This window comes from Chrysochloris asiatica, unplaced genomic scaffold (assembly GCF_000296735.1).
Source record: "Chrysochloris asiatica unplaced genomic scaffold, ChrAsi1.0 scaffold00009, whole genome shotgun sequence".
In the NCBI taxonomy this organism is placed as follows: Eukaryota; Metazoa; Chordata; class Mammalia; order Afrosoricida; family Chrysochloridae; genus Chrysochloris; species Chrysochloris asiatica.
The window spans coordinates 28,746,923-28,756,521 of NW_006408527.1; positions in this window are offsets into that span (position 1 = coordinate 28,746,923).

The window sequence follows — 9,599 nt, forward strand, 5'->3', positions numbered from 1 at the left end:
AAATCAAGATACTACCATTTACAATAGACCCCAAAAGAATAAAATCTAATCTATTTTCTTTTAAAGAAAAACTGCAAAACACTAATGCAGATAACCCAAAGAGACCAACATAAATGGAAAATCATGTCATACTAATAGATTAGAAGACTTAATATTGTGAAAATGTCCATATGACCCAAAGCAGTCTATAGACAGAATATAATCCCAGTCAAAATCTCAACAACATCTTTAATGAAATGGAAAAACGAATCTACTTTATATGGAAAGAGGCCCTGAATAGCTAAAGCATTATTGAAGAACAATATAGGAGGCTTAACAATAACCTCATAGGCATGTGAAAGTTGGACAATGAATGATGAAGACTATAGAATTGATGCATTTGAGTTATGGTGTTAGAGGAAAATATTAAAAGTGCCATGGACCTCCAAAAGAACAAACCAATCTGTGTTGAAAGAGGTAAAGCCAGAATGTCCCTTGGAAGCCAAGATGGCCAGATTTATGTCTCATACTTCAGACATATTAGTAGAGGGGATCAGTCCCTGGAAAAGGATATCATGTTTGGTAAAGTGGAGGGTTGTAGTAAAAGAGGAGGACCCCCAGTGAGATGGATTGGCACAGTGGCAGCAGCATTGGGCTCAACCATAGCAGTGATTGTGAGGTTAGCACAGGACTAGGCAATGCTTCATTTTGTTTTACATAAGGTTGCTATAAATTGGTACTGACTCAGTGGCACTTAACAACAACAACAACAAGTAGGTTGTACAGGTATGGAGACTTCTTGTTGTTGATGTTGTTCTAAGTATCATCAAGTCACTTCCAATGACCCTGTATAGGGTTTCTGAGGAGTAGCTGGTGAGCTTGAACCACTGACCTTGTGATTCAAACCTTGCAGTCTAGCATATTAACCTGCAGCACCAACCAGGACTCCTACCTTTTCAAGAGATACCTTATAATCAAGAACTGATGGTATTGAAGGAAGATGTTCAAGCTGCACTGAAGGCATTGCTGAAAACAAAATTCCAGGACTTGACAATACAAATTAAAATCTTTCGACAAGCTGATGCAATGCTAGAGGCACTCAGTCATCTATGTCAACAAATTTGTAAGATAGATATTGAGCCAATTAATTGGAAGATACCCAAATTTGTTCCCATTCCAAAGAAAGGTGACCTGACAGAAAGCAGAATATCACATGGAAATAGAATTTTCCAAAAGATAATTCAAAAACCATTGCCGCAATACATCCACCGGAAGCTGCCAGGAATTCAAGCCAGATTCAGAAGACTACATGAGATGAAGGATATCAAATGGATCTTGCTGAAAGCAGAGAATACCTGAACGACAATATTTACTTGTATTTCATTGACTATGTAAAGGCGTTCAACTGTATGGATCATAACAAACTATAGATAACATTGCAAAGAGCACTTCATTGTCCTCATGAGGAACCTATATATATATACATTTATATATATATAGACAATCACTTGGACAGAACAAGGGGATATTGGGTGTTTTCAAATCAGGAAAGGTGTGTGTTAAGGTTGTATCCTTTCACAATATGTATTCAATCTGTTTACTGAGTAAACAACCTGAGAAACTGGGTTATAGGAAGAATGGAAGCAGGATGCATCAGGAATGGAAAAATAAGCCATCATTTAACAACCTGTGATACACAACCTTACTTGTTCAAAGCAAAGAGGACTCGAAGTATTTACTGATGAAGATCAAAGACTACAACCTTCAGTATACAGTGCAACTCAATGTAAAAAAAAAAAAAAAAAAATGGAAATCCTTACAACTAGACCAGTAAATAGCATAATGATGAACGGAGAAAATATTGAAGATGTCAAAGATTTGTTTTACTTGGATCCACAATCAGCACTTGTGGAGGCTGCAGTCAAGAAATCAAACAATGTATTGTATTAGGAAATCTGCTGCAAATGACCTTTTAAAGTGCTAAAGAGCAAAGATGTCAGTTTGAGGACTTAGGTGTGCCTGACACAAGCCATGGTATTTTCAACCATCTCACATGCATGCGAAAGCTTGACAATGAATAAGGAAGACAGGACAGTAATTTATGTTTTTGAATTATGTTTCTGGTGAAGAATATTGAAAATACCATAGACTGCCAGAAGAATGACCAAATCTGTTTTGGAAGAAGTATGGCCGGATTTTTTCTTGGAAGAGATGATGGAGTCTTTGAATATGTTGTTAAGAAGGCCCAGTCCCTAGAGAAGGACATCATGGTTGGTAAAGTGGAGGGCGAGTGAAATAGAGGAAACCCTGACTGAGATGGATTGACACAATGGCAACAACAATGGACTTACACATAACAATTGTGAAGATGGTAAAGGACCCAGTAAGGTTTTGTTCTGTTTTACACAGGGTCTTTGTGAGTCAGGACCAACTTGACAGCACCTACCAATGAGAATCACCTGGGAATCTTGTTTACATTTAGGTTCTGATTCAGTATATCTGTTGTGGGAAGGCAAGTTCCAACAGACCTGAATGAACCAGTTCAACTTTGAAACAACTAACCTAACTTCTACTCAGAACAAATTCTTCATCACATTTATCTTCACATGCCCAGTGATGCCTTTCTTTGCACTGAGACCAAACCAATACCAAAACCCATGGTCAAGTCGATTCTGATTTATAGCCATCCTAAGATGGCCAAACTTCGTCTCTCATACTTTGGACATATTGTCAGGAGGGACCAGTCACTGGAGAAGGATATCATGTTTGGTAAGGTGGAGGGTCAGAGAAAAAGAGGAAGACCCCAACGAGATGGATTGGCCAAGTGGTAGCATCAATGGATTCAAGTGTGGCAACATTAGTGAGGTTGGCCCAGAATCGGGCAGTGTTTCCTCCTGCTGTGCATAAAGTCGCTATGAGTTGGTACCTACTCAATGGCACCTAACAACAACAAATGCAGGGTTACTGAAGATCAAAGAGCACAGCCTTTGGTATGGATTACATCTCAATGTCAAGAAAACAAAAATCCTCACCACTGGACCAATAAACTACATTCTTATCAATAGAGAAACGATTGAAGTTGTCAAGGACTTCATTTTTTGGATCAACTATCAACACTCACGGAAGCAGCAGTCAAGAAATCAAACGACATATTGCATTAGATAAATCTGCTGCACAAGACCTTTTTAAAGTGTTGAAGAGCAAAGATGTCAGCTTGAGGACTAAGGTGCACCTGACCCAAGCCATGGTATTTTCAATAACCTCATATGCATACGACAGTTCATAAGGAAGACCGTAGCAGAATTGATGCTTTTGAGTTATGGTATTGGAGGAGAATATTGAAAGTGCCCCATGGGCTGCCAGAAGAACCAATAGATCCATTCTGGAAGAAGTGTAGCCAAAGTGCTCCTTGGAGGCCAGGATGGCCAGCCTTCATCTCTTATACTTCGGACATGTTGTCAGGAGGGACCAATCACTAGAGAAGGATATCATGTTTGGTAAGGTGGAGGGTCAGAGAAAAACAGAGAGACCCCCCCCCTGCCCACACACACACACAACAAGATGGATTGGCCAAGTGGCAGCATTGATGGACTCAAGCATGGCAATAATAGTGAGGTTGGCCCAGGATCGAGCAGTGTTTCATTCTGCTGTGCATAAGGTCATTATGAGTTGGTACTGACTCGATGGCACTTAACAACAACAACAACAACATATAACGTTTCTGAGAATGTGAATCTTTAAGAGAGCAGACTGACTCATCTTTCTCCTTTGAGCAGCTAGTGGGTTTTAACTGACAGCAAGGCTCCTTTTTCTTGCACTAAAGTAGGCTATTCACTGGACTGGGTGTTTTAGGCTAAGCACTGCTCTGCTAACCACAAGGTTAGTGGTTCAAACCCACCAGTCGCTCCTTGGAAACCCTACTCAGGTTTGCTTTGAGTAGGAACTGACTCGATGACGACTCTTAACAACAGCAACAAAAAAAAAGGCTAAATAAAAACTGCTGTTGTTGTTGAGTGCCGGCAAGTCTGTTCTGGTCCATAGTGACCCTGTAGAGGCTTTCCGAGAACCTACAAATTATACTTAAGTGTACACGTAAGAAGAGATCTCATTGGTAGCCCAGGAACTGCCTATATTTAACAATTATAATTGGGATATTGTTCTCTGAGAAATTGTTGTATTTTGTTTCTAGCTTTCCAATGAGATGTAAGTTGTTATTATGCGGTTGAGTCTGTTCCAACCCATAGCGACCCATATAGGGTTTGCTAGTAGAGGTTGGTGAACTTGAACTGTCTACTTTGTAGTTCAAACAGGAGATGTAAGTACAAGGCAAGAAATTTTACTGAATGTGCAGTGTAATTGATATTTTCAACAGATTTATATAGTTTGTTAAATTGTTCTTTGCAGTAAAGTTTGCCATCTACTGGCTATTGTAAGAAATTCTAGACTAAGGAGTCTCAGATGTTAAATCTATCTTTTAAGTGTGATAGAACTCTTTCAAGGAAAATCTTATATTGTTGTTGTGAAGTGCCATCTAGTCAGTTCTGACTCATAGCAACCCTGTATAGGGTTTCCAAGGAGCAGTTGTTGGGTTTGAGCTGCCGACCTTGCAGTTAGCAGTTCAATGCTTATATTGTTGTCAAATCTTGTCAAGTCAATTCTGACCCATAGTGACCCTGTATAGGGTTTCCAAAGAGTAGCTGGTGATCTTGAGCCACCGACCTTGCAGTCAAACGGCTTTGCAGTCTGACTTATTAGCCGACAGCGCCACACCAGGACTCATAAGTAATGCTAAATTTGACAGGACAGCATTGGAAGAAGGACCTGCTCATGATGATGCTGGAAAAGGGCTACTGAAGTCAAATTAACTTGGCCTCCTGTCTCTCCTGGAGACATCTTCCAGGAACACTTTGGTTTGAAAAAGTAATTTGAAAACCTCAGTGACGCAAATGGCTTGCACTCAACTGCTAACCTAAAAATCAGCAGTTGGAACCCACCCAGCAGTGCCACAAAGTAAGATTTGCCAATTTGCTTCTGTTAAGATTAGAGCCAAGCAAAACCCATGGAAAAGTTCTATTCTGTCACACATGGGGTCTTCATGAGTTGCAATCGATTCTATGGAACAGGTCTGTCCAAGAGGAATTAAAGTGTTTTGTATAGACACTAGAAGGTACTCTGTTTAAACCTTGAAATTTCAGAATTTTTATAGTGCTAAAATAAAATATTTTCTGTTTGATGAGAAGTAAAAATTAACCACACTTAATTGGTCACTTTTAAAGAAGATGAAGGCCCAAATAACATTCTATAGTATTTCTGAGTGTTTTCTGATAATTAGCTTTTATTTGAAAGCAGCTATATTAGTAGCTTAGTTTTATTTTAAGGAATACATTTATTCAGGGAGCCCTGGTGTGGCACCATAGGATAAGTACTGGAACACAAAGTCAGTTTGAACTTCAAGATCGGAGGTTCAAACTCACCAACTTCTCCTCAGAAACCTTTTAAGGGGTGGCTATGAGTCAGAACCAATTCCACAGCACTTAACAACAACTTATTTATTCAGAACAATGAGATACAGCAGAATAATTTCAGGAAACAGCATTTTAACATCTGGGGATTATTATAAATAATATTTATTGCTTTGTCTTTGCTTCTAATGCTCTTATTTATGAAATAAAAAATCAAACCAAACCCATTGCCATCGAGTCAATTCTGACTAGTAGTGATCCTATAAGCAGAGTAGAACTGCTCCATAGGGTTTCTGAGATGGTAAATCTCAATGGAAGAAGACAGCCTCATCTTTCTTCCAAAGAGCAGCTAGTGGGTTTGAACTGCTAACATTTCAGTTAACAGCTGAACACTTAAATCACTGCAACACTAGGACTCCTTATTTATGAAATATACAGGTAATTCTTTGATTTAAATATTTCAAACAAGAATCTGAAAATTTTATCAAGTTTCTTTTTTATTATCAATAGTTTTGTCTGCTTTTATATTAACCAACCATAGGAGATTTGTCAGATAATGTAGTGGTAGATAACGCAGTGATAGATAATGCAGTGGTAGATAATGCAGTGGTAAGTAGATACCTTCAAGAAAAACAGATCTAATGGATCCTAGTTCACTGTCCTCATCTTCAAGATGGGAGAACAGTCACCCAAGTTAGCACATGTCTATACTTTACCCACTGAGTAATTCTCCCTCCTCTGGTAACCATCACAGAAAGTTTATTATACAATGAAAAACTCTTCTTGACTTTTTACATTAGTTTTTGGTGGTGTTGTTAAGTGCTGTTGAGTCAATTCCGACTCATAAAGACCCTGTATAGGGTTTCCAAGGAGTGGCTGGTGAGTTTGAACCGCCAACCTTATAGTTCAAACCAACTATGTAGACCAGTACAGTAATCCACAGCGCCACACCATTATTGTTCTCATACAATATCTGTCCCTTTGCAAATGACTAATTTCACTCAGCATAATGTCCTCCAGTTTCCTTCATGTTATGCAGTGCTTTGCAGATTCATCATTATTCTTCAATGTTGCATAATATTCCATTGTGTATAGGTACCAAAGTTTGTTCAGCCATTCCTCTGCTGATTAGCTTCTAGGCTGTCTCCATCTTTTGCTTGTTGTAAATAATGCTGCAATGAACATGAGTATGCAGGTATTTATTTGTCTTATGGCTATTATTTCCTGAGGATATATACTAAGTAGAGAGATTACTGGATCATTTCTATATCCAACTTTCTGAGAAAGTGCCATACCATTTTCCACACCAGTTGCACCATTTTACAGTCCCACCAGCAGTGTAGGAGGGTGCTACACTCTCCACACCCTCTCCAGCATTTGTTGTTTTCTTATTTTTGAACTTTATTATTAATGCTGAGGTGTGGTATCTCATTGTTGTTTTAATTTGTATCTCTGTAATATCTAGTGATCATGAGCATTTCTTCATATGTTTGTTGGCCTCCTGAATGTCTTGTTTGGTGAAGTGTTTGTTCATAATCATTTGCCCATTTTCTACTGGATTTTTTTTTGTTTTATTGTTGAGGTGTTGAAGTTTTCTGTGAATTTTAGGCGGTAGTCTCTTACCTGATATGTCATGGCCAAAATTTTTTTTTCCAGTCTGTGTGTTCCCTTTTTAGTCTTTTGATGCACATAAGTATCTTATTTTTAGGAAGTTCCAGTCATCTATTTTGTCTTCTGCTGTGTGTGTTTTCAGTTGTTTCTCATATATTTATACCATGAACCAAAGCACTTAAGTTTGTCCCTATTTTTTTCACTGGTGATCTTTATAGTTCTATGTTTCACATTTAGGTCTTTAATCCATGTTGGGTTCATTGTTGTATATGGTGTGAGAAATCAGTCTTATTTCATTCTTCTGCAAGTGCATTTCCAGTTTGCCAGTACTATTGGTTGAAAAGACTATTTTCCGTTTAATGTGTTTTGGTTCTTTGTGAAAGATCTACCGAGTATAGATGGATGTATTTATTTCTGGGTTCTCAGTTCTGTTCCACTGATCTGTGTGGCTTTCATTGTACTAGTACCACACTGTTTTGATTACTGTGGCTGTGTAGTTTAATTTTTAGATTGGGAAACGGAAGGCCTGCTATTTTGTTCTTCTTTATATGGAATGCTTTGATTATCTAGGATCTCTTTCCTTTCCATATGAAGTTGGTGATTAGTTTTTCTATCTCTTTAAAAATTGTTCTTGGAAACTTGATTGGGATTTATAGCTATCTACAGATTGTTTGGGGTAGTATTGACATTTTCACAATGTTAAGTATTCATATTCATGGCATGATATAATCTCCCATTTTTGTAGGTCTCTTTGGGTTTCTTGTAGAACTGTTTTGTAGCTTCCTTTGTATAGGTCTGTTTTTTCTCTAGTTAGATTTATTTCTACGTATCTTATCTTTTGGGTGACTATTGCAAATGGTATTGTTTTCCTGATTTACTTTTCAGAGTTCTCTTTATTAGTTTAAAGGAATCCAACTGATGTTTGTAAGATGATCTTATATCCTGCCACTTTTCTGAATCTTTTGATGGGTTCCAGTAATCTTCTTGCTGAATCTTTGGAATTTTCTAAGTATAGGATTATGTCATCTGCAAAAAAAAAATTCTTCTTTAATTTCCCTTTCTTGACTTATAGCTCTGGCTGAGACTTCCAACCCAATATTGAAAAGAATGTTGATAAATATCCTTGTCTGGTTCCTGTTTTGCAAGTAAAATGACTTCTGTTTCTCTCTACTGAGAGTGATACTGGCTGCTGGTTTTGTATATATGCTTTTAATTATATTGAGAAATTTCCCTTCTTTTCCTATTTTGTTACATGTTTTTTCAGGAGTAGATGTTGAATTTTGTCAAATGTCTTATTTGTATTAATTGATATGTTCATGTGTGTGTGTGTGTAATTTTTTCCCTTCATTTTATTTATTTGGTGGATTACACTGATTGTTTTTCTAATATTGAACTATCCGTACATACCTGGTATGAATTCTACTTGATCATGATGTATTCGTTTTTTGATATGTTGTTGGATTCTACTAGCTAGGATTTAATTGAGAATTTTTGCATCTATGTTGGTCTATATTTTTCTTTTTTAGTGCTATCTTTGCCTGATTTTTATATCAGAGTTATGCCTGCTTCATAAAACGAGTTCAGGGTCTGTTTATCTTCTTCTGTATTCTTGAATCATTTAAGTAAATTGTTGTCAGCTCTTTTCTGAATGTTTGGAAGAATTCACCAGTAAAATCACATGGGATCAGACTTTTTACGTTGGGAGTTTTAAAGTGTGGGTGTTCTTGTGTATATGCTCTCACTTCTTATCACCTGGATGCTTCATTCTCCACTCTAGTCCTCTGTGGCTATGTCACTGACTCTGGGCCCAGGAGTCCACAGGTCTTCCCAAACTGCTGGTCACCAGGTCTCCATCTGGGTTCACAGGAGTGCATTGAACACGGTTGGACTTAGCTCTCAGTTTCATTGCTGTTTTTCCCTCACTTCCCCTTATCAGTGACCTATGTGGTCACCAGTCAGAGCACGTGTATGCTCCTATATTCCCATTGAGTCTCAGTCTTGGAAGGGGGTTTGCCCAGAGGGGTCCGGACCACTTGCCTCAATGTCTCCTGGAAGAGCAACTTGCTTGTTATTGTAATAGTCAGTTGGACTGCTGTTGATTTGTATTTTTCCTGTTGGTCTTTCTTTCAAGAAGTATCTTCTGTTCTTCTAGCTGCTCCAGGCTGGTCTGCTTGTCCTTTCAAGTCGAAATTTCCAAACTCAGAAGATTCTGGATGGGGTTAAGGATTCTGCCTATGGTCTTATGTAATGCAAATTCTCCACAGGAAGCTTCCTTCACTGGGCACCTGGTAGCCCCATTTTTGGTATTCCACTGAGTTATCAGCAGAAGATGAGCTTACAAGCTTTCTATGGAGATATTTCTGGCTATTCCTTTCTCTCCCCCTCAAGTGTCTATTTTATAAGGGTATGCCAGGAAACCAATATTCAAAAGACAGCCAAGCATCTTAACATTATTTTTTCCCCTTTTACCCGTTCCAACCATGTCTCAATCCCTGTATCCCAGAGCCCTGTTGTTCCAAGGTTGTGCATATATCATTATTTACCTCT